Below are 27363 nucleotides of genomic sequence, written 5' to 3' on the forward strand. Positions count from 1 at the left end.
TTTTTTTCCTTTTTTTTTGGGGGGGATGTTATTAATGATTTGAACCATAGGCAATTTTGTGGTCAAATTTAAAGATGACATGAAGCTAAGATGTGGATGACAAATCTGAAGAATGTTAATAACCTCCCCTCTCCCCACAATCCCCACAGATTTTCCTCCAATAGAACAACAGGATAAATTAAATAATAGAAAATTTAATTCTAATAAATATTAGATTCTACCATATACAGTATAGATATAGAAAAAACAACATTACATGCATAGGATAAGAAATGTGGTTAGATAATAGTTTGTGTTCATTTGTGGGGGGGAGAGATAGTTCTAGGGTTTAGTGGTCAAAAATCAATGTAAGTCAACAATGAAGAATGATGACCAAGAAAACAAATACTAGATTTAAGTAAAAGAATCAAAGGATAAAGAATATAGAGTATAATTTTCCCTACCACTCTGCTTGAGTCAGATTTCATCTGGATTAATGTGTTTAGTTTTACACACTGTATTTTAGAAATGGCATAAATAAATTGGAAAAAAAACAAAAAATGGAGAGAGGACTAGAGAACATGCCAAATGTAGGGGGAACATCTGAAGAAATTTTCAATGTTTTATGTGGAGGAGACTGGGAGGACATTAAAATAAATAACAGAATTTTAGAACTAGATGAAACATTTGAGACAGCGTACTCCAACACCTTTGTTTTACAGATGTTGAAATTGAAGACTGGGGAGATGATTCAACTTGCTGAAAGTCACATAGAAAATTAAAGTTGTACATGGGACTAGAACCAAGTTCTAGTTACTTAAGAATTCCCTCTTAGTCCTATGTTGTTATTGTTTTTTCCTCTCTACCATGCTTCCCCTGGTATGATGGTATCATTAGTTTGGCGGTGCTGAAGTGGTGATCATCAAAAACAAAACTCTTCAGAATGTGAGCAATAAAAATAAAACAAAATGAAACAAACTAACAAAAAACAAAACAAAACAAAATAGACAAAAAATAATCTAAGCAGTGAGGAAAAAGGGGATATTTCAAAGTGGTATGCAAGTTTCCCCTTCAAGCAGGGAAGACAACTGACAAACATGAGAAGCAAGGAATTGTTTCCTATAAACAGCAATCTGAGATGAAGAAATTCCCTTAGAGAAAAAACAAAACAAAACAAAACTTTTGTTTTCCCATGAGCCTCACTAGCAAGGGCTCAAACAATGAAATTTCAATATGAGAAATCTCTACAGAGAAATTCTTTAGAGAATTTGTACAGAGAAAAGAACTACATTTGACCCAGAATCTCTGTAACTACCTAGAAGCATCATGCTTCTAGTTCTGGGCTCAGAATCAGGATGAATGAGGTTCAAATCCAACCTATGACACTTAATAGTTGTGTGAACATGGGCAGGACATTCTCAATCTCTATGTGACTCAGGCAAATTCCTAGAATTTACCTAAGTTATAAATAGAAGGCAGTTATAGAAGGCAGTTATCATATTGTATTTCCTTGAGGCAGACAAAATCAAAGGTCCTTCAAGGAAGCATTTGTGTATTCAATCTCTAAATAAATTATTGATCACACTCTACTGTTTTCTCTCTAACTTTAAACTGACTGGCTAGCTGATAAAGTCTTCATTATTGAGGCTAAGAATACACCATCTCAAAATATAATGAAAAAGAAATGTGCTTTCTATTTATCTTATCTGTTATAGATTGATTTATTGATGTATAATGAAAAATCTTCAGATTGTGAGCCTAGATATGTAGTTACTGATATCAGTTCTGACACAAAGTAGCTACAGGAAATTGGGCTAGTCACTCTCCTTCTCTGGGACTCTTTCTTCACATCTGTTTTAAAAAAAAAAGTTTAGGTGGGAGTGTGATTAGATGATCTAATTTGCTTCCAACTCTAAGTAAAAACAAATTACTTCCATGGGAATGCAAATATGTTTTTTAAAAAATCTCATTTTATGGTGAATATTTGGTGTAACCATCTCCTCCAGTAAAGGAGATCACAGTCAGATTCCCAGAATTTTAGAATTCAAAGCCACCTTATTGTATATGTAATACCCCCAAAGAAATTTCTACCATAATATACCTGACAAGTGTTTGTCCACTTTCCTTTTGCAGACTTCCAGTGAAGAAGACCTTATTAGCTCCTGAGGCAGTCCATTCTAGAATTACCTATAACCATTTGTTGGAAAGTTTTTCCTGACATCAGGCATAAATTTGTTTCTTTGAACTTTCATTTACTGCTAGAGACCATCTGCCAACTTGGCATTGGAATGAATCCTCTTGGAATCCGGATACTCAATTCACCTTCTAATCTACTCAATGAATTCAGTCAATTATAGTCATTTTGATTCATTAAGGACAATTATATGTTCTCTAAATATTGTCTTATTTACATTGTACTCCTTATTAGCTATTTTTTGTTCCATTATTTCCAGTGAAGAGGCCATTCTCCTTGAAAGAGAAAACAGAAACAGAATAAAAATTGAGCCCCTCTACCTTTCTTCTTCTTTTATTTGCTATTTTTCTATTCACTGTAAGCAACCACCTATCCGTTCTTTGATTTTCATCTTTGCTCCTAACATAATCCTTAATGCTCTAAAAAACCCTTTCTATTGTCCCTAGCTTTCCTTTTCATCAGAATATACTAGAGACCTCATGAACAGAAAGAGGTTATAGATGAGAAATTCACAAAAATGTAATTTTTATTTGTTTTTATTTACTTTTTTTAAAGCTATATCAGAGCAAAGATAAGCATCAAAATTGCTTATTTATCTCTCCATTTATCTATATCCAAATGTTCTTCTGGTTCCTGGATTTTATCTTATGAATAAATTACTATACAATGCTATTTTACTCATCTATCCCTTTAACTAATGTTTCTTTTGGATATTGTATAGACATTAGAGATATATTCTCATCACAAATTCCATCCCCTTAAGTATCAGAGATCCTTGAGGATATCTCTTTTCTTAAACAAGGGCCTCTCAAGTTCCTCTTGCTTATTATCTGAATTTTGGACATTTGTTTATGAACATTTAAGGCCATACATTTAACTCTGTCCCCTCTAATGCATTTTATGTCTTGTGAACTTATAGGCATCTAAACTGATATTCTTCTTTCTTCATTAGGTTATTCTCTGTAGTATCAATCATGCTGTATTTACATAGTAAGTTTTCTCCATCTCCCATACTTTTTTTTAAGGGTCTTTTGAATAGAATTGTGAGACATGAGGTGAATATATTCTCACCAACCATTGTTAGGTGTGTTCCATCCTAACCAGCATCTGCCATTCCTTTATTTTAAGCTGTGGTCCAGAAATTTAAACTCCATTTTCAGACAGTATCTTCTTAGCCATTTGTTAACTTCCCAAATCAATCTTTTTCCTCTTCCATTGTCTTAAATGGACATCAGTGAAGATGATACAAACTTGACCCTTTGCTTGAGGTTTTGTTACTATTAACTACACTGAATTCTTTCTGACAATATCATTACCCATATGAATCACTGAAATTGAGTAATAGTTATTCATTTTGACAAGTCTTGAGTAGTTTGGTTATGTCTTAGATCCATGCCCCAGGGTGAGGGAAAAACAAACAGAATTCTTTATCACTGTTATCACTTTCAAAAGTAGCTGCCTCAGTCCCTCTGAGCAGGAGGTCACCAATCACCACTGCTGTTCTGACCCTCACTGTAAGATTTCTAACCTGATTGCTTCTATAACTTAATTTTATCTTTCCTTGAAGGATAGGCAACTGTTTCCTCCTCATGTATAACTTTAGAAATAAGTCTTAGATAACTGCTTGAGAAATGGAGGTAAGTGATTTGTATAATCCCATGGCTATTATTGGAGATGGGATCTGAACCCAAGTTTTCCTGAGCTCAAGGCTAGAACTCTATCCAATTTGACAGAGTTACAAGCTTCAGTGGTTATTTATCAAATTTGACCCTATAATCTCAGGGAGACCTCAATTAATATCTTCCAGTCATATGTGCTGACTATATATAATCACTAGAGCACCGAGATATATAGACACTTACATGCTTATACAAAAGGATTTGCTAAAAAAAAAAAAAGGTGAGAAGATGAATGAGCTAATTAGTATTACCTATTGGCTATGGAAATATTTTCCTCTAGATTGACTCCTCTAGTCTTCTATCACAACTAATTCTCAAGAAATCCAAAGAGTTATAACAATATAGAAAAGCATAGTTTGAGTTTTCTTCTACAAAATGACCAATATGGAAATGTTTTACATGATTGCACATGTATAACCTGTATCAGATAGATTACCATCTTAGGGAGGGGGAAGGGATAGAATTTGGAACTCAAAACTTTAAAATATATGTATGTTAAATTGTTTTTCTATGTAAGTAAGGAAAAATAAAATATTTAAAAAAGAAAAGTGCATCTACATGTATATGCATATATACATATGTATGCATGTAATAGTATGTCATATATAAATGCATAAGCTATATATGTTGTTATAATAGTATATAATAATATAGAAAAGCAATGCTTTCAATAATTACATATTAAGGATAGAGAAAAGCAATAGTTAATGTTAAAGGAATGGTTTTGTGTCATGGATGGATTAGATACCTAGAAATTAACTCAGTTTGTTAAGACTCAAATAAATGTGTCTTTCTTACACAAAAGTAGAGGTTTAGCAACACTAAAAAGTCATGGCAGTAAGTATCTATTTAATGCACAGATGATATTTTCTGGTAGCATTGCTGAGGGCCCGAAAACTGTTGAGCATTACTACCCAAAGCATACCAAGAAAAAGACCACCAAACTGTGGGCAATTACTTATTTAGTAACCTTCATGAAATCTCTTTTCATAGGTGCTTGTTGTAAAAAGACAAGCATGTGACTGAGCATGACTGCCAGATTGAATTTTCCCAAAAACATTTACTTTATCCCAGGAGGTTGTTGAGTGAACAGTTGTATTATCTGGTAATTGTTCCTGGACTTTAGAAAAGTAGCTTCCTACAAAGATACATGTGATGTTGGATGATTTGTTCAGGCAGTTTCAAAGCCTAGAAGGATGTCAATGGGATTCACAGTGCCTGAACAACCAAGTAACTGCTTGCTCTTCAAAAGTCAGCCCTTGAGTGTGTCATCACAGTTATAGAACAAAACTATTGTGGATGCTATGTTCTTTAGGGAAAAGATATTATATAGTACAAAAATATAACAGTCTCCAACAATGTAAGTACTTGGAAAAGAAGCAGTTGGGGAGAGCAAGGGGAAATGAAGCAATTTAATGAATGTAGGGAAGGTGAAATGAAAGATAATAGAAAGTAATTTTAATGAGACCCTTAAAATCAACAAATTTATTGAGATGCAATGGGATTGTAAATGCCAAATTAACATAATCTAATCATTATTAATATTTGGTCTCTTTACCATATCAAATCTTGTTGAATTCTTCTGGTTCTATTCTAGCTCCCAGATTTCCAATCCATGCTGCCTCCTCTTGGAATTCCCCTCAGAGACTGGGCATCCATGCTTTGGGGCATCTAATCACTCCAATAGCCTTACCAGTTAGAATATAGCTCTGGAGAACTGCTCCTTTTTCCTTGGTGAGCTCCTCCTGGAGCCTCCATTTTGGGGAGGGGCCCAGGGCAGCCTTCATTTCACTCAGGCGCTTTTCTGGCCTAACACATTTTGAGATCTTCCCTCTCGGTCCAGGTATCTTCTCTTCCCCTCTTCTGCTCCCTTTTGTGTGTTGTTTCTACTCATTAGGACTTAAAGTCATTGAGGATAGGAACTTTATTTTTGCTTGTATTTATAGCTTCCTTGCTTAGGACAATGCCTAGAACATAATAAGTGCTTAATCAATGCTTGAGTTCTTCCTTGTTGAATAGCCATATTACTTTGATATTAATCTTTAATTATGACACCATTATATGTAATTTCCCATGTAAATTCCTTCACATGTGAACCATTTTACACATATACTTCAGGCCCTCTCATTCAACTACTGCAACAACCTGATTTCTCTCCTTCAAGTTTCCCTCCACTTGAATTGATCCTCAACTCAATTGACAGAGTGATTTTTCTAAAGTGTAGGTTTTACCATGTTATTCCATGCTCAGTAAGCTATAGTGGCTCCCTATAAATTCCTGGATCAAGTTTAAAGTCCTCAGTGTGGTATATAAAACTGTTCATCACCTTCCATTTACTCCCTTTCCAGTCTTCTTACATTTTATTCCCCTCCACACACAGCAGTCAGTTGCCTACTTATTGCTGTTTTGTTGCTGCTTCTTGACCCCATTTAGGGTTTTCTTTGCAAAATTACTGGAGTGGTTTTTCATTTCCTTCTCCAGCTCATTTTATTCAGGAGGAAATTGAGACAAGTAGAGTTAAATGATGTGCTCAGGTCACGTAGCTAGTAAGTATCTGAGGCTAGATTTGAACTCAGGTATTTTTCATTCTAGGCCTGGCACTCTATCCATTGTGTCACCTAGTTGCCTTAGTCTCTCACTTGGACTTCCTTAAATATGACACACCATTTCTCACCTTGTCTCTTAAGCTTGCAACACTTTCCATCATCATTTCTGCCTCTTGTTTTCCCTAGCTTCCTTCAAGATTGAACTCAAATGTTTCTTCTTCATGATCCCATTTCTGGTCCTCAGTTGCTAGTGCCTTCCCCTCTCATATTATGTTAAATTTACTGTACATATATCTTGTGTGTACCAAGTTCTTTATATGTTGTCTTCTCAATTAGAATGTAAGCTCCTTTAGAACAGGGACTGTTTTTGCCTTTTGTTGCATCCCTTGTGCTTTGTATTGTGCCTGACTAAAAATTTGGTTTTCTTCTTTTTTTTAATTATATTAACCAAAGATTCATCTGTTTTATTGGTTTTTTCATAAAACCAGCTCTTAGTTTTATTTATTAGTTCAATACTTTTCTTAATTTTAATTTTCTTAATTTCTTCTTTGATTTTCAGTATTTTTACTTTGGTGTTTAATTGAGGATTTTTAATTTGTTCTTTTTCTAGTTTTTTTTTTAGTTGTATGCTCAATTCATTCATCTGCTCTTTCTCTATTTTATTCATGTAAGCATTTAGAAATATAAAACTTCCCTTAAGAACTGCTTTTGCTGCATACATAAGTTTTGGTATGTTGTCATATTATTGTCATTCTCTTGAATGAAGTTATTGATTGTTTCAATGGTTTGTTGTTTGACCCATTCATTTTTTAGGATTAGATTAGTTTCCAATTATTTTTAGTCTATCTTTCTGTGGCCCTTTATTACATATAATTTTTATTGCATCATGATCTGAAAAGGATGCATTTAATATTTCTGCCTTTCTGTATTGGATTGTGAGGTTTTTATGCTCTAGCACATGGTCAGTTTTTGTGTATGTGCCATGTACCATAAAGAAAAAAAGTATAATCCTTTCTATCCCCATTCAATTTTCTCCAGAGTTCTACCATACCTAAATTTTCTAATATTCTATTCACCTCCTTAACTTCTTTCTTGTTTATTTTGTGGTTAGATTTATCTAGTTCAGAGAGGGGGAGGTTGAGGTTCCCCACTAGTAGAGTTTTGCTCTCTATTTCTTCCTGTAACTCCTGAACTTCTCCTCTAAGAATCTGGATGCTATTATCATTTGGTGCATGTATGTTTAGTCATGATATTACTTCATTGTCTCTGGTGCCTTTTAGTAGGATGTAGTTTCCTTCCTTATCTGTTTTGATAAGATCTATTTTTCCTTTTGCTTTGTCTGAGATCAGGATTGCTACTCCTGCTTTTTTTTTTACTTCAGCTAAAACATACTATATTCTATTCCTTTTATCTTTACCCTGTGTGTGTTGCTCTTTTTCAAATGTGTTTCCTGTAAACAACATACTGTAGGATTATGGTTTTTAATCCATTCTGCTATCCACTTCCATTTTATGGGAAAGTTCATCCCATTCACATTCACAGTTATGATTACTATCTGTGTCTTTCTCTCCATTTTATTTCCCCCTGGTTTATGCTTTTCTTTCTCCTTTCTCCCTTCCCTCCTCACTAGTTTTTTGCTTTTGACCACCACATCCCTTAGTTCTGCCTCCCTTCTATTAGCCCCTCCCCTTTCTTTCCCTTCACCCTTACTACTTCTTCCTTTCCTTCTATTCCCCCCTCCCTTTTCTTTACCCTTTTGCCTCCTACTGCCTATAAGGTAAGTTCAATTTCTATACCTAACTGATTATGTTATTCCCTCCTTGAGACAGATCTGATGAGAATAAGGTTCAAACAATGCTCATGCCCCTCCCTTCTTTCCCTCTACTGTAATAAGTTTTTGTGCCTTTTCCTGTAAGATAATTTACCCTTGTCTTTCTCCTCCTTTCCTTTTCTCCCAGTACCTTCCCTTAGTTAGATCACATTAATCCACTTACTTAGATTCATTTAACCCACTTGATTAGATTTTTTTTATCATTACATCAAAGTCAACTAATACCCACCCCCTCTGTGTATACCCCTTTAAAATGGCATAATAATAATGCAGTTCTCAAGAATTACAAATGTCATCTTCCCTTGTAGGGATGTAAACAGTTTGCCCTTATTAATAACATGTTTTTTTTTTTCTGTCCCATTTACCTTTTTATGTCTCTCTTGAGTGTTGTATTTGAAGATCAAATTTTCTGTTGAACTCTGGTCTTTTTATCAGGAAGGCTTGGAAGTCCCCTATTTCATTGAATGTCCATCTCTTCCTCTGAAAGGTCATGCTCATTTTTGCTAGGTAGTTGATCCTTGGTTGTAATCCAAGCTCCTTCACCTTATGGAATATCATATTCCACCCCCTATGATCTTTTAATGTAGAAGCAGCAAAGTCCTGCATAATCCTGACTACGGTTCCATGATATTTACATTATTTCTTTCTGGCTGCTTGCAGTATTTTCTCTTTGACTTGGTAATTTTGGAATTTGGCTACTATATTCCTTGGCATTTTCAATTTGGGATCTCTTTCAGGAGGTGATCAATGGATTCTTTCTATGGCTATTTTACCCTCTGGTTCTAAGACCTCAGGGCAGTTTTCCTTGATGATTTCCTGAAAGTTGTTCTCCAGGCTCTTTCTTTTTTTTTTATCATGATTTTCAGGTAGACCAATAATTTTTAAATTATCTCTCCTGGATCTATTTTCTAGGTCAGTTGTTTTACCAATGAGGAATTTTACATTTTCATCTTTTTTTTTCATTGTTTTGTTTCTGTTTGACTGATTCTCGCTCTCTCATAGAGTCATTAGCTTCCATTTGCCCAATTCTAATTTTTAACAAATTGTTTTCTTCTATTAGATTTTGTACCTCCTTTTCCATTTGGCCCATTTCATTTTTTAAGGAATTCTTCTCCTCAGTGAGTTTTTATGTCTCCTTTTCTGTTGGGTCAATTCTTTTTAAGGAGTTGCTTTTGTCAGTTAATTTTTGTCCTTCCTTTTCCAAGTTATTGACTCTCTCTTGCATACCTCACATTTCTTTTCCCAATTTTTCTTCTACTTCTCTTATTTGACTTTCAAAGTCCTTCTTGAGCTCTTCTAAGAAGGCTTTTTGGGCTTCAGACCAGTTCATATTCCCTTTTGAGATTCCAGATATGGGTTTGTTGACAATGTTGTCCTCTTCAGAATTTCTGTCTTGATCTTCACTGTTGCCATAATAAGAATCTATACTATGTTTCTTTTGGTTCATGGTGTTTGTTTATTTTCAGGCCTTTAAAAATATTGAGTTCTCCTGCTAGGGAGCATGGGGCACTGACCCAAGCTTCTTGTGTAGGGAGCCCAGGGCCTGGTCACTGCCTTTGTGTTCTGGAGCCTCTGATGCTGGCAGTTGGAGGCTGTAGGTTTCTGGCAGCTTGCCTAGTGTTGGGCTGGAATCAGCAACATTGGAACGCTAGGGGTAGGATTGGGTACTCTGGCCCCTAGAGGTTGCCTGCTCACCAGGGCCTTTTCTTTTGCTTTCTTCAGCTTCTTTCAGATGGATGTTTCTCTGCCTGGGGCTTTCTCCCTTGGAGCACTTTCCAGAGTTTTGCTGATACACTGGGGACTTGGTTGCTGTAGAAAGCCACAGCATGTGGTGCCTTTTCAAGCCAGTTTCCACTGGTTCCCATACCTGTATTAAGGCACTCATGGGTCCTGGACTTGTTGTTTATCTGCTTCACTACCTGGGATTCAGGATCTCCCCTTGGTATGCTGAGGTGGGGCTTTCTGCTAGCTTGCTGGGATGCATCCTGTTCTGTACTGCTCCTCTTCCCCCAGGGTGAGAGGGGCCTTTCCCATTAATCCCTCAAGCTATGTGGGCTACTGGACTGCTGTACCCTGTCTTTCTGCTGGTTCAGTTGTTCCAGGGTTTTTCCTAGGGCAATATTTTCTAGGCTTTCAGAGGTTAATAAGGGAAGGTGAGAATGACTTACTTCTTACTGCATCATCTTGGTTCTGGATAGGTTTAGTTGTCCAGGGCTGGGCTTTGAAGGAATCCTTGCAGCAGAGTGCTATCCATACAGGAAATTATAGGTCAAATTGAAACATTTTAACTTTCAAGCATTTTTAGCTTTGATGGAGATATATCCAAAATATCATAGTCACCCCATGTCTTTGAGTATGCCTTTGTCCCAAAATGATTTATATTTTCAAAGTAAAATTTGAGATTTAGTAGGTGGTTTCTTGAGATCCTATGTTCAAAAAATATCACTTTCAGTTCAGATTCCACTTCTGAAACTCTCTGAGTTAAGCCCAGACTAACTCTCAGATGTCAGAAAGACAATTGGTCACCACACCTATCCTAGAAGACTTTAAAGCATTATTTTCTTCTATAGCCTGCGACATTCTGGCAGAATCAGTGAACTCTAAGTGAGCTTCATGTAATAATGAATCATTGGAATAGAACTTCAGTAAAGGAACAGTGAGAATTGTTTCATTCTAAGCTCATGTAATATTACCTTGCACTGAGGGAAGAATAGAAGAGCAGTTCTATTATACTTAGCATTGACTGCACCAAGTCTTTGGTGCTAGGTGTTATCCAAATGAACAAACTAGAATGGATCCAGATAAAAGTGACCAAGATTGTACCGTATCTGGAAACTATGTTGCATGATATACAGTTGAACACATTTAGTCTATTGCTCAGAGAGTCTTAATCTGGTGTTATTTAATTTGTTCATTTGATTGTTTAAAATACGTATCTTTTGGTAACTATATTAAACTTATTAGGGCAGCTAGGTGGCTCAGTGGATAGAGTGCTGGGCCTGGAGTCAGGAAGACCTGAGTTAAAATCTATGTTAAAATCTGGCTTCAGACATTTACTAGCTGTGTGACCCTGGGCAAGCCGCTTAACACTGCCTCAGTTTCTTCATCTATAAAATGAGGTGGAGAAGGAAGGAAATATTGCAGTATCTTTGCCAAGAAAACCCCAAAAATGGGTCACAATGAATGAGACAGGATGGAAAATGATTAAACAACAAATTACAATTATATTTCAATTTGTTGCCATTGTAATCTTAAGCATTTTGTTGTGTGCATTTAAAAGCACTATTTTGAGGAGCTATCCATAGGTTTCACTAGACTGCCAAACTGTTTCTTGGAATAAAAATCTTTGCAATAGACTATTTAGTATACTGAAAAGAAGACTTAAGGCCATATTATGTCTGTCTTCAAACAACTGAAAGCCTTTTGTCTTCATTTCTTCACCAGCAACCATGTCTCCTAGACCAGAAACCAATTCCTGGAGAATCAAGCCTTTAATACTTAGATCTCCCACCACAGAGCCCAACTGTACTGGTTATTGATTGCCTTAGTTGCACATTACATCAAGGCCACAGGGCACAGCATGTTTCACTTTACTCGAGCCATTTCCATAGCAGCTGCTATGCTGTTATACCCGTGCTCCCTTCTCTCCTCCTCTCCTCTTTCCAGTTTTGGAAACATAATCAAATCAACCCTGTCACTGCTCCTGGAAAGGGTACATAAATTGTTTCCCCTATTGCTCCATTTACTATTCCTGAAACTTTCCAAACAACATATTACTTTTGGGCTTCCAGTATCCAATACGCATTATTCCCACCCTCATTAAAATGGAAATTCCTTAGAGCGAAGACTTTCTTCACTTTTCTATTTGTAAACTTATTATTTATCACAAAGATTGGCATATTTCAAATGCTTAATAAATTATTTTTCAATCTTCATTCATTCATAGAAAGCATTTTAACTCAATCATGTAAGCAACAGAGAACATAAAAACTTGTTTTTTTACTGAGCATACTATTTTAAGTATTAAGCTATCATAAATGTTAATGTAATCATAATGTTCAATTACACAAATATAATGATAAATGTTCAATGTGAACTACTTACCAAAAAAACTGGAGACTTAGATTAAGAAGACTTTCAATAATTTAAGAATAAGTCAGTGAATGAGTTTGTGGTCATATGAGTGAAGATGAAGGAAGGAATACACAGGACAATGCAAAAGAAAAATTGATCAAACCTAGAGCAACATTGCCCTGTTAGGAATAAATGTTTAATTGAGGAAGAACCACCAAGTTAAGCAAACACAATTTAGCTAAGATTATTTTATTCCACATTTTGAAATCAGGAGCTCATATATTGCTTATAGATTCTGTGCTTGGTCATGGAGTAGAATGTTAGTTCATTTGATTTATACCGTGACTTCTCTGACCCCTTCTGCAAAAATTTCCTGTTGTTTCCCCTTGGCAATCTAATTGAGGAATGATTTTTATTTTGTTTGCCTGTGGGAAGGTAACATTAACCAGGCAATTTCCATAAAAAGACACATTATGAGTATGGATATGTAGCAACATATGACTTTTACCTCTTATATACATTTGACTTTTCAAAAGATCTTTTATAAGACATTATTATGGAAATTGATCTGATGGTTCCTAAGGATGAGTTAAATCTCCTTTGTGGTGGTGGTAGGTTTGCATTGAATATATTATGACAGGCTTAGAGAGAAGGAATTGGGTAACAGAAACCACGCCTTGGAAGTTAAGTGTCTGCTGGTGAATGAACTCATCACTGGGGATACCATTTGTATCATCTGATTTTAATTTTTTTCCTGTAAGTGAATGGTACCTTAGTTAACTGAAAGTTACTTGATAAACAACTTGACTCATACAGAATGTCTGTAAAACTTGGATGTAAGGTTATGAATATCTTTTTAGTAGAAAGAACTATTCTGTAATTGATATTAAAAAAAATTACAGCAGGTCAAACTTCTTGGACTTGAGTTAGCAACATGAGAGACAGAAGTATTTGCTCTTGGCCCTAAGAAGTTATAGGGATTAACACCCAGAAGAACTCATATAGTACAACAATGTATAGTTAGAGAAGTATAGTCAGGAGTCCAAACTGGGTACTCAGAGGGAGAAACAGGAATCAATAATCAGCAGTGATCAAAGGAAGTCTGGTCTGTTTACACAGGGATTTGATCCAGATATAGACTAGAAGTAGCATGGTAGAGTGGTAATAATTAGAAAGTAGATTCAGGAGATGCTCAGGTTCAAATCCCGTATTTAGCATTTATTAACTATTTGGCCATAGGAAAGTCTTTTCTCTCTCTCAACATTTCTTTGCTCATCTTTAAAAGAGGGATAATGATTTCTACAGCTCTAACCTCACAAAAATGTTGTGAGGATCATAAAAAAAAATGAATATAAAATGGTGTTCAAACTTTAAAGTACTGTGTATATTTAATGTTGATGGTGAGGATGATGATGATTTTAGGGTTAGATCTAGAGCTAGATGGTAGCCAATTGACAGTTTTTACTCATTCAGTGAGCTACATGCATCTTTGTTATTATTTTTGTCTTTGGGTTCCAGTTTCACCCCCTTTAAGGGTGATGTTAGTGGGCAAATTCTGTGAAGAAGATAAATTCTATAGTCTAATCTTGCTTTATTACAAAGTGTCTTTTGAAAACAATTGGAAAATACAATGTGTCCAAAAGGGAGGTACTTCATTATGTGGGCTAAACATGCACTAAAGAAGAATTAGGGAAGAGACAGTCCATCAGTACTGCCTGAAACTATTATTCTAGTCCAATGAAGTTAACTATTTCCTCAGCCAACCTTGAATGCAGGTATATGGAAGCTAATGTTAAAGTACTTTGCTAAGTATTTGGGAAACCCTTTCAACTCTATAGGCTATATTCACTATCAAAAGCACTTCAAACAACTACCCAGAACATTACGATGGTATACATAAAATATTATGGACCATTTTGCAGTGTTAGCATAGTGTTATGGTCTGATAGTAAGTCTAAAGGAAATAAAAACTATGTCTTAGTCTGCAACAAACAAACAACACAAGTAGAAAGATTGTAATTATTGATATAAAATACTTTTTTTTAACATAAGCACCCCTATATAATGATGAATATATTATCAAAAGGATGCAAACATTTCAAAAACAATATATCACATCACTAAGGGGCTGTATGGTCAACTGGAAAGAATGTTGAACTTGGAGACAGAAAGACCAGGACTCAAATTACTTCTCAGACACTTATTAGCTAAATCATGTTGGACTAGTCACTTCACCTTCTGCCTTCACCCCAGTTTCCTCATCGGAAAAATGGGATTGGGACTTGATAACCTCTAAGATACCTTCTAACTTTAAACCTATCATTATAATATAGCACTTGAAAGTTTACCAAATACCTTTATTTCAACAATTGTAGGGAAAGGCATTGTACCATCCCCATTTTAAAGATGAAATATCAGAGGATGACAGAGATTAGATAATTTAGCCATAACAAGACAGCTGTAAATTGTTTTAAAAAAGGACCTGTGGCCAGATAGTCTAATGTTATGTCCAAGACATGTTCTGCTACCCCTTAGACTGGTAGCCAGAACATGGTATGAAATGTCATAAAGTTATAAACCCACAGAATGTTTATCTTTCATTGTGGCTGTGAAAACTACATATTTAATGTTGTCTGAAAGACTGACTTGAAATTCAGTCACTGCATGAATAGGGCTAGTTGGAGGTTCAGGTACACAACCAGACCAACAGTAGGGAGAGGAGGGAAAACAGAGAGAGAAATAGAAGCAGAGAGACACACAGAAAGAGATAGATAGATCAGAGAAGGGAGAAGGAAGAAGAATAGAAAGGGGAAAGAGAGAGAGAAAGAGAGAGAGAGAGAGAGAGAGAGAGAGAGAGAGAGAGAGAGAGAGAGCCAGCCCATGTTCCTCCCTGCAGCTCCCTCATCCAGGAGATAAGAGAGAATGGAGAGAATGCCCAGGAAGCAGCTATCTCAGCAGATTTCTATCTTTAGGTCTTTCTCCCTACTTTTGACCCAGCTAGGTCACATATTAGTGTCTCCAAGTCGGGTTATTCTGATGTAAAGTACTGTCTCTCTTTGTTGTGCCTTGTAATTTTTGAAAATTTGCCTAGAGCAGAGGTGTCAAGCTCCACAAGGGGCTGGCAAGTAGTGGGAACCAGATTAAAATGTAATTGGGGAATGTCTAAACTAATAAATAAAAATACAAGCAACATAGGTAACATTATTTTGTGTGTGTGTGTGTGTGTGTGTGTGTGTGTTTTAAGTCAATATGCAGCTGACAGGTATCTATTTCTATTTGAATTTGCTACCATTGGCCTAGGACACTAAGAAGTTACTTTATTTCCTCAGGATTACACAGCAAGCAGATGTTAGATTCAGGAACTGAGTCCAGGTCTTCTTAGATCTTGACTGGACAGCTAGGTGGTGCAGTGGATAGAGCACTGGACTAGAACTCAGGAAGACTGGTCTTCCTGAGTTCAAATCCTTTCTCAGACACTAGTTGTGTGATCAAGTCACTCAACCCTCTTTGACCCAGATCTTCATCTACACAATGATTTGGAGAAGGAAATCTCAAATCACTGTATTATCTTCACAAAGAAAACCCCCATATGGAGTCACAAAGAGTTGGACACAGTTCAGTCACAGCAACAACTTCTTGGCTCTATAGTTAGGTCTCTGTTAGCTATGCAATATTGCTAATCATTTTCTTATGCTACAAAGTTGTAAAGCTCTTATCTTACATTAAATCTTATGTTTAAAAAGCTGCCACAAATGAAAATAATAATAAATACCTTCAAGATTATGACAATCTCAAGGGCCTAGTTTGAGAAAAGTTTTCATGGGGACTTTTCAGAGGCAATATTCTGAGATCTTTAGGGCCATTTGATTTTTTATTTCTATTCTTTTTTTAGAAATCGATTAAAGATTTTTTTTCTACCTTATATTTCTTGTAAAAATTTAATAGTAAGCAGAAGCATTAAAATAAATTTCTTTTCTCTTATATATCCCAGTATTTAGCATAGTGTTTTGTATATATTAATCTTATATTTTTTTGTTTTTGATTCACTTATTGATAGTCTTACATTCAGCAATGGAAACTATTTACACAAAGTTGTGCTATGCTTCTTTGTGTGCAGCTCTTCATTTTCCTCTGCTCTGTGGAGTCATGATTTCATCATTGTACATCTACCATCTGACAGTGAATATTACCACACATTTTTGTTCTCTCTAATTTCTGTTCATGTTTTCCCCAATAGCCTCCATAGAAAGATTATCTAAGTACAACACTGTAGTACTTCCTTTATTGTTTTTATTCTGTTGGTGTTACCGATACTCTAGCCCTGTTATGCATTATGATATTGCTTTAAGCCTAAAGATGACTTTGATAATATTTTTTATGTAAGTTCTTTTGTGTAATGTGTTTGGTTAATTTGTGATTTCAAAACTTCTATGATTATGAATGTCCATGATTGAAGGCCATATCAAATCAGATGGGGAAAGTGGGAAGGAAATAAGTATTTATATAGCACCTACTATGTGCCAGGCATTGTGCTAAATGCTTTACAAATATCATCTCATTTGATCCTCACAACAACCCTGGGAAGTAAGTGGATTTTATTTCCATTTTCCATTTTAGTTGAGGAAACTGAGGCAAACACAGGTTAAGTGACTTGCCCAGGGTCACAAAGATAGAAAGTATCTGAGACCAGATTTGAATGCAGGTCTTCCAGACTCCAGGCCTAGTGCTCTATCTGTGCCACCTAGTAGCCTATTTTCAAGGAGAGAATACTGTTCTATAGGACCTGAGCTTTTGTAACAGTGATTAGTTTGCATTCATTTGAAAGTACTGCATGGTTCCCCACATACTACCTAGCATAACTCCTTCTATTTAATTTTGGTACCAGCGTATTCTCAATCTACAACGTCTATCCACAATAGACTTATTGCTAAATAAGTTTGGTGGCTGACCCAGTTACAGTCATGAGCAGTAATGTTTTTCATCTATATTATTTTTCTATCCTCAAACAAAGCCCTACATTTATGTCTCATTGTGATATGGAGGTCTCCCTGGATTCTGGAAGGCTATAACAGTCATGGGCAAACACTGATAGATTCTACTAATTTGAAAGACATCATGCTTGGTGAGGGCCTGTTTGTAGTCTGAATACCACAGACTAAATTTGGAAAGAATCATCCCCAGGCTGGGATAGATGTTTTGGCTGCAACAACTCTTGGAGTTAAACTTTAGGGGAATTGATATCTGTATCAGTGAAAGCAGTATTCACAACAACAAAAACAATTTTAAATAATTGAAATATTGAATTTTAGCTTTTTCAGTTGTGTATAATTAGGTCATACTTTCTCATATAACTTCAGCATTCAGGAGGTTTTGTAATTTACCCAGTCTCAAAACAACTAGTACACAGCCATTTGTGAATGGAAGTGGACTGTTACAACTGATCCAAGTATAGCAGTTTTATAAATGGCAAACTTTTAAGTTGAGTATCAACTGTATTTGTATAGGCATATGCAAACTCCCACCAAAGTGAATGAAAAGAAGCCATGATCATTTAAGCTCTTGATTAGTACAAACTTGGGATGCTACAGAAACCTCTGCAACAACTTCCTTACTTAAATAGGTGATTTTTATGATGAAATGACAACTTTTAAAAGTATTCTTTTTGTTCACGTTAGGCTCATCTCCCCAGCATAATGGACATAATAGGTAAGAAGGCATTAACTTGCCTTTGCTGATGATAGAACCTGGTGATCTAAATGCAAATATTTGTCAAAACTGTAGTACTTTGGGGTTGATGGTCCTGGACAGGATGCTGATACCAGTTGGCAGAAAGACAGGAACCTCCCTGTAGATTAAAATGCAAATGTTATTGCTGAAAACAGCAATACACAGAGAGGCCATGGTGCTTTTCAGCTTTCTGACAGCAGCTTGCTGAATCAAAGCACTGAATCACTCAATATCGTTAAGTGTCTATCCTATTCTGGCATTCTCATAAACATCTGCTCAGAGACTTCCTATGCCAAGTACAAGTTTTAAGGATACACAGCCTTCACCATTAAATAAATGTGAGACTAAGCAATTTCTCTATAATAAATTATGTCCAAATATCTCTTTAGAGTAAGAAAAGGAATGGAGGCAAGTAGTGGTAAAACACTGTGGGTCTTTAGTACATTTCTTCAGTTTCTTTAAATATAGCAATTTGAACTTGACTTTTACTTAACAAGAAAGTTTATAGACCAAAAGGAAATAACTGAAATGGGAAAAGAGAGGAACAGAGAGAAGGGAGGTAGAGTATTGCTGATCATTCAGAGGCAAAGGATATATGTCTATAGATAGAATACAAAATAGAGAGTTGAGAAACTTGTCCATACAATTTAAGTCAACTTTAGCAGAAATATGTATATTTTGGGGGGAAGCAAAAAATATATTAAATCATCCCAATGCATATTTCACATTCTATCTTTGATATTTCAGTTTATCTATCTATCAATCTATCTGTCTGTGTCTGTCTGTCTATCTATCTAATCTCTCTCTGTGTATATATATATATATATATACACACATATATGGATATGTATTTTGATATATAAATATATGTGCATAAAAATATAAACACAAATATACAAATATAAGTTCATATACATATGTGTATGTATATATAAGTGTGTATGTATAATTATATATGGATATACATATAAATGTGTTTGAATCTATACATATATTATATAATTATGTGTATGTTTATATATTTTTTCCTCTATCTCTATCTTTATTCTTATTCATCACACAGATTAACTCAGCTTTTGATGTTTAACACTTCAACTCCCTCAGTTGCTTCTTCCATCCAATTGGATGGCTGGAGTGTGGAGGAATAAATTCCTCCAAAAGCCTCCCTTTATAGAGCACTCAATTTCCAGATAACACCCCATTTTCCATCAGCAACCAGTGCTTGGTTTCTACTCCAGTTCCTCACCTACCCAGGCTGCTCACCATTACTTTTCAGTTTCCTTTTGTGTATTATCTTCCTTCTTCAGATTGTAAGCTCCTTGAGGGCAGAGACTGCCTTTCTTTTTCTTATTTGTGTCCTCAGTACAGAGCATTGTGTCTAGCATATATAAATGTTAATGAATTGAAACTGAATTAAAAATTTATCTCTCCCTCCCCCTCCTCATATTTATATGCAAAGGGATTATCATCAAACTGTTGGTGTTATGTCTTTAGGTTTTGAAAGATGTAATTTAGATCCAAGATTAATAACTTTATTAATGGTATTATTATTCATAGTAATCATTTGAGTCTATTCCTCCAAAATAAGAACCTTTCTTTATAAAGTGTATTATGCTTTCCAAAAGGTTGAATAAATATGAGGTATTATTAACCTCATTTTAGAGCTGTGGAAGTAGAAACTCAGCAATAACTAAATGACATCTCATTGATCACTCATATAGCAAGTGTTGGAGCTGGGATGTACCACCAGATCTTTTGACTGTAGGGCTTTTCCAACTTTATCAAATATTCCTCCCTCATAGTTGATAGATCTTCCAAATATGTAACTTTTCTTGATTCACAAGCACCATTCCTCTCAAAAGACTTTTGAATACATTTCTTCATTCCAAGTGAAGTGAATTAATTATTCAAATAACTGGGAGCATAGCAAAAAAAAGTCGCACTTTAACAGTTGAATTAAAAAATCCAGAAGTAATACTTGGATGTTGCTTTTAATGTCCAAAGTTTTTTTTAATACAAAATTATACAGTTACTAACCATTTTGACTAGTCCATGTGATCACTTTGTGGTTTGTCTCCATAAAAATCCCAGTTTCAATCTTCTTTTCCTTAGATGGCTTCCATCCAATGTCAATTGTTTTAGGAAAATTAATTTAAATTGTTATTTACAATTGCTCTTGTCTGATGTCTGATTGTGGTATGGAAGTGACCCTAGAACCTTGAAGGCTATACCAGAAGGATGTAAGCTTTTGCAGGTATTAATGACCTAGAAGTCTTCATGTATGGCAACTGTAGATCAACTGACCAAAGAGTAGCCTGTTTAATTTCAGAAAGGCTCACAACTAAGAGTGCCACACACAGAAGGAATTCTGGTCACAGGTATTCTGGAAGACCATACAGCAAGCAATCACTGCTTATCATTCCCAAGAAAATTATGGATTTTTTGAAACACTCAAGTAATTTTCATAATGGCCTAATCAAATCATTCTTAGCACTTGACATATGCTGGCAAAATCATGGAAGACATTCTACAGCCAATTACTAATAATTTGGGGATTATCACTTTTAAAAGTGTATATAATTTCACTCTTATTGTTACTTCTCATCAGTTTGACTAGTTTAACATTATTTGTAACTGTATCAAAATTGAGCTTTTCTTTGTGGGTGCTTTTATGTTGCTTACCTTTATACAATTCTCTCCTGCCTAGCATTTGGAGATTTAAGAGGTTGGTATAAAACCAAGGCATAAATACATTGTCAATATCCACTTTCTAACTTTTCTATAGAGTATTCTTTGTTGTGATCACTTTCACATTATGAGATTAATAATAATAATATATGACATCAATACCTAACATATATATATATAGTGCCTATGGTTTTCCAGGCACTGCTTTATAATTATTATTTCATTTAATCCTTACAGTACTCCTGGGAGGTAAGTACTATTATTGTCCTTATTTTCTAGATGAAGAAACTGAGGTAGACAGAGGTTAAGTGACTTTCTCAGGATCACCCATCTGGTAGATGGGTGAAATCAGATTCTTGACTCCAGGCCCAGGTCTTTATCCTCTGTGCTACCACTGAGCAAAAGAATGCAGATACCCACTTTGTAAGTTTGCTTATAGCGGGTATATATTGGAACTTGATGACAACCACTGGTGAAAGGAAAGTCAAAAACAATATTCGTATTGCATTTGAATCCATCATGTAACATCTCTATGATTTTCTGGTAGAAGGAGGGATTGTGGAATCAGAGTAGACTGGATTACTGACATGTGCTCTGAGGGCAGAAACTATCATGAAAATAGCTTCCTTCACGTAGCAATATGGATAGAGCTTTTTTATTTTTATTTTTATTTTTGCTTCAGTGAAGGAGTTCAGCTATAAAAAAATAATGAATGCCATCCTCAGTCATTAAAGACAGTAGTAAAACAACTATGCATGGATAGGCTACATCAGTATGCAATGCAATTCTCTCCACATCTTAATAGTATTTGTAATTAGAAATATCAGATAAAAGAAATGACTGCCTCCAGCAGCTGGCCACGAATGTAAATCAAGGTCACATTTTACTATTACTGTATAATACAAAATTTAAAAAATACTTTTCTACAAACCACCAATGGTGGGAAAGTCTCACTATTTCTAAAGAGTGTGGCAAAAAGGATAATGTCCCAAAGATATGACTGATGATGATAAGGAGGAAAGAAGGGAAGAGGAGGAGAATGCTGTTGCTACTGATATTTTGGATGGGTGGGTTGAATTATTATTTTTTTTTTATATTTTTTTCTCCCTAATATAATGTAAGCTTGTTGAGAACAGGGACCATTTCCTTTTTGTATTTGTAAGTGCTGTGCCCAATACAGAACTTGGCACATAGTAGGAATTGCATAAGATCATAAATTTTAAATTTATAACTAGATGAGATAGATCACAGAGACCAGATAGTGCAACCCTTTTATTTTTATAGATTGCTAGAGCCTTGAATGGTTAAGTGGTTTTCCCTGAGTAATATAAGTAGTTGAACTCGGGTTTTTAATGTTGGTCTTGTGAATTCATATTCCATTGTACCAAATTGCTACCACTAAAACTAAGATTGTCATTCTAATTAAACTTGAAGATAATCCAAAATCAATGAAGAAGCACATGATGGACATGAATGGGCTGCAATACATTACACATAAGGAATTTCACAGAAATATAGTATAAAGAATTTTATGACAGAAAGGTATGACTAGAAATGATGATGGATTGGTCATGTACCAATGGGACAGCCAACCAATGTAGAGCCCAATTATTCCATGAATTCAAAAGAAAATGAGGAAGACCCACAGTATACAGCATGGACTTTTTATGTAAAATGTATGGGGGAAGAATGGCTTAGAAGTCACATGACTTGTCCAGGTATGGATAAGTTGCTCTCTGAATTGCTGGAGGGAATATTCATGTTGATAAACTCACAAACATTGGAAATGGAATAGTATAATGCTTGAATATCTTAAGGCTATAAGGTTTCATCATCAAGTAATTCCTATACCCATGCAGATTGAAACTGCTATATAACTTAGTAGATGGTCTTCAAGAGTTGTGACTGAAGAATTATTTTGTGATGAGTCACTCTACACTTAGCTAGGTGATCCTCATATCACTCACATGCTTTTGATCTGTAGACAGGCCTTGCAAGTCTTTCCAGGTTGGTATTGGGACATTCCAAAGCTGCAAGTTTCTTCCATGGCTCAAAAGAATCTCCATGTCAAGATGTCATCATAGCAAAATTTTAGTAGAGAAATGCAAATAGTAGCTCATAATTCATAGAGTACTTTATGTTCTACTTAGAACTTCATAGATTTTGTTATTTGATCCTGATTGTTTACAGTTACTTGGTGGGGGGGGAAGTGGGACACCTTTTTTTTTTCTGAATTCAGGGAATGTATCTGTTTGCTCTTGCCGTCCCAACTTGGAAAGTCCCTAATCTTTCATCCAATTAGAAATCAGATTACCTAATGTAGTACTGTTTCCTTTTAATTACTTGGCCATATTTGATTAATTATTTTTAATGTATCAAAAGTCTAGCTGCCTCTGTATATGGCTCCAGCCTTTAGCTGAAGAAGGGGCCTAGTCCTGCTTTGTTAGGCAATTGATATTCATTACTTAATAAATCAATATGCTCAGGAGATCAAATCTGTGTTTCCTGAATCATTTCATCTTTCACCCACAACAGAAGAATTTTTCTCCCTTCATGGTGTCCTACTTAATTACAATTAGATCTCTGCTGGGCCCAGTGTGTTGGTTCCTTCCCAGAGTCAATAGAAGGTATTTTCTTCCACATGTGGTATCATGATCCCTCAAGATGATGATTTCCATTTCTGTTTGTAGTCACGTCCTCTGTCACCACCACACTAGCAAGTTTTACTACAAACTCTGGTTACTGGCAGGGTCTATGAGGGCTCTGATGTCATCTGGACATATCACTCCACCTCTGAATATTCATTTATTTTTTTTTAAAGAAAATGCACAAAATGAACAACAATAACATGTACTCACTTGCCCTATCTTCCACCTAACAGTTTATGATATTTCTGCCTTATTTCCAGGCTTGTGCTGATAAATGTTTAACAACTGGCTTTCTAGTGGGGAAAATGTATGACAGTTTTTAAAGTTTTGAACTGCACTATTAATTTTTTCTCCATCACTCTTTTTAGTCTAGACAATCATTAAATCAAATCTTAATTTGTAGCATTTGTCAATTTCTGAGGCTTGAATGTTCCCATTAAAACTTTAACAATCAGCACACCCTAGTCCCACTTCCTACAAGGAAGGAAAGGATCAAAAGAATTGTCAAAGGGCCAGATTATTCCTTTAATGCACTTCTAGCTCCACCCCTCATGAATCATCAGTCCTTCTGGTTCTTCAGTCAACCAGAAGGCTATTCCTAGCTTCTCCATACGGGATATTCATTTACCTACAGATAGAAACAGCCTCACCAAGCCTGCACATTTTGAATGGGAACCAGGGAAGGGATGTCTATGCATGTTCCTATAATCTACTATGAAGGGCAAATAAAAAAATGTTGCAAGAACTGGGCATCCGTTGGCCAGTTTCACTTCTCATTAACTTCAATATGTACTCCTTGTTTTCTTTAATATAAAGGTAGTGTGAAAAGTGACCATTTTTCTATGACCTCAGTGTCTAGCACAGTGACTGGAGTATAAATAATAAATTCTTATTGAACAAATGAATGTTCAACTCCCTTACTCCAAGAGGGAATACCATTGAGCCTTAGAGAGTTGAATCAATATATCAATCAACATTTATTTAGCACCTAGGTTCCAGGAACTGTGTTCAGTATAGTTCAGCATCTATTAAAAGTCTTTGGATTTTATTTTATTCATTTAATATTAATTCTGTATAATACGGAAGACTAAAATTTTGATTCATCCCTCCAAATCTGCCTTAGTTCTGTTTAAAAAATTTGTCTTGGCCACTTCTATGAATAGAAAATGAAGCTGGGGCAGCTAATATTGTACAATGACCCAGACTTTAAGAAAAGCATATGCATGTATGTGATTCTTAAGTATGTAATATTAAACAGAAAGAAAGATAAAATTTTAGCATAATAAAAATGTTTTTTAATCTTGCCTTCTAATTTACTTAATATTTAATCTCCTGTTACTTTTTAATTATTTTAATACAGTCTGCTTAGATTGAATTAGTCTTCAAAGCCTTAATGGAGTTATCTAAGTAATTTCTCTCTGATTGAGAATATCTTTTATTACCTCTATATTTATTACTTGCTATTGAGAACTCCTCACTAAAAAGATTTGTACACTCCGGGGTTAAATTAGACAAAAGCCTCCTAAAGAGACACCTTATTGCCTTAAACACAGTAGTAAGCACTAACAAAACATCTCCTGAGGTAATGCCATTTACAGCCCTATTATTAATTGACCTCAGTTGGTCCTACAAGGTACAAACCACTCATCTAAATATCGATAGTCTCTCAACTACCCACTGGGAGTCAGAGGCACTTCATTCATCTTATCAAGTTAGAGCTTAAATACATAGAACAATTACCTGGGAATTGAACAGATTGGATTGGACATGTTATTCTTGTTAGAATTCAGCAGCAGCATAAACAAATGAAAAAAGGAAAGTCTCATAAACATAATAGAAAAGAAATAAAAAAGTGTAAAGAAAGGATACCCATGTTGTTTCTTAATTGATCTGGAGAAGAAGACTTTTCTTATGAGTGTGTTGGGAGTATCTAATGAGATAATACATGTTAGGTTATTTGTAATTCTAGACTAGAAAAATATAACCTTAAACTCTTTGTATTTCCATTGTTTATAAGATGGACTTTTGTCTGTACATTTAATATTCTTAGGATTGCATGTATGAAAGAGAAATTTTCAAATCAGTACCAGAGTCCTGTGGAAGAGAATACAGGTAGCATTGTCTTTGCAGACAAATACTTTAGTGGGTTTCCTTAAAAGTTTGACCCATATGTACACATAAACCCAGTCAGACTATGGTCTTAATCTCAGATCACAAAAAGTGGCATTTTAACCTACCAAGATGACCCCTAACACAGCTTTTGCTATAGAATGTTCATCGGAAATTAATTCCCTAATGTTAGTTTCTTAACAGGTAACTTCCACAGAAGGAGAAAGAAGAGGGATCAGATATAGCTTCATCTTACCAGCATACAGGTGTTTCAATTTCTGTTTATCCACAATTGAGCTGACAGCTATATGGGTTGGAAAAAAAAGTATGTTCTGGAGTCTATCACCCAGAAAAAAAAGGAGAGTCATCAATGGAAACTAATAACAAATCCCAAAAAGATTCTAATAGCCAAGAGTTGGTAGTTATCATAAACTGGGATTGGAGTGAAAGTAGAACTGCCGCAAACTTATAGGCATAGGAAAAACTTAATCAATTATTGGAAACAGAACTCAGCATGTTTGGGAAATGTCTATTAGAGAATTCATAAGGTTGCTATACCACCATAATAACCAATCACTATGTTGCACGTACAAACCGCTACTGGTACTTGAAGAGATTTAAGATCCCACTAAAGTGGATATACCAAAGGTGTAGATCATAAACTGACTGAGTCTTCACACACTTCAAGTTTTTTGTTCATGTCCTCTCATCAATGTGTCATGCAAAATCTATCCAATGGGATTGAGTCCTTCCCCTAGAGATTTAAAAGTTTCATTGGCATGAGGGCAATACTTGGTCTCTCCAATGGCTATCTTTTACTCTTGTTATATGGTGGATACACCTCTTTTTCAGATCATACATTTCTGGAATGCGATTATTGATACTATTCCTTATATACTAGCCATTGTGGGGGATAAGATACAGCTTACTTATACCCACAATGCATCTCTCAATTTCTCTTTTTTTTGTCACTCTTTGATTCTTAGGGCATTGTAATATCCCAAGATATATAGCCATATGACATTGCCAGGAAAAAAAAATTTTTGCAAAGATAGATTTGTATGTCAGAAAGTTGTTTAAAATCATGGAGGTGGTATATAGCTTCCCCAGTGAAATCCAGCCCTTTCTGTTATTAAAACCAGGCCCAGTTCATCTACAGTACCTATCTAAGTTATCTATAATGATGTACTCATTCAATGGACTACCAATTCAATTGCATGTCATAGCTTGGACAACAGACATTTGTTATTCATTTGGCTTGCCTGTTTGGAAATGATATTCACATTAGGTAAAACCAAGTGGAATAAAGCCAGGAAGGCACTCCACCTCACTTCCCTTGCCAAGCTGTCTCCCTTTCACAAATTCTGCCTCTCAGGTATATTATTGCTCTATCATCAGGCATCCAGCCTCATGCAAAGAATTCAGAGTAAGCTTTAGGCACATTCAGCTTTCCTATTACTTATTTATATCTGTTCTGAAAATATGCAGATTATTTTTTTGAAGACATAACTATATCTCGCCAGCATTGTTATTTAGAAAATGATCCCTGGTGAAAGAATATTTTGGAATATATTTCATGTGAATCAATTAGTGTGTGGCAAGGTTGCACATTAAAATAAATTTATCTCTAAAACTTGTAAAATACTATCTTTATAAATGTCTACCATGAAAATTATTTTCAGCTTTTAAAATTGGGGCAATGGTGTTTCAAATTGCAAAATGACCACTTATTATGGTTGACAACAGAACAGTTATAGGTGTAATATAAAAGGAATAATTTAAAATTGATTATACACAGTTAACCACAAATGAAGGGCCAAATACAACAGCTTTTGCATATTAATATATTTTTTACCATTAGGATGAAATTTAATTTCATTACATGTTA

The sequence above is a fragment of the Vombatus ursinus genome, unplaced genomic scaffold (assembly GCF_900497805.2).
Source record: "Vombatus ursinus unplaced genomic scaffold, bare-nosed wombat genome assembly UNPS02014784.1, whole genome shotgun sequence".
NCBI lineage: Eukaryota > Metazoa > Chordata > Mammalia > Diprotodontia > Vombatidae > Vombatus > Vombatus ursinus.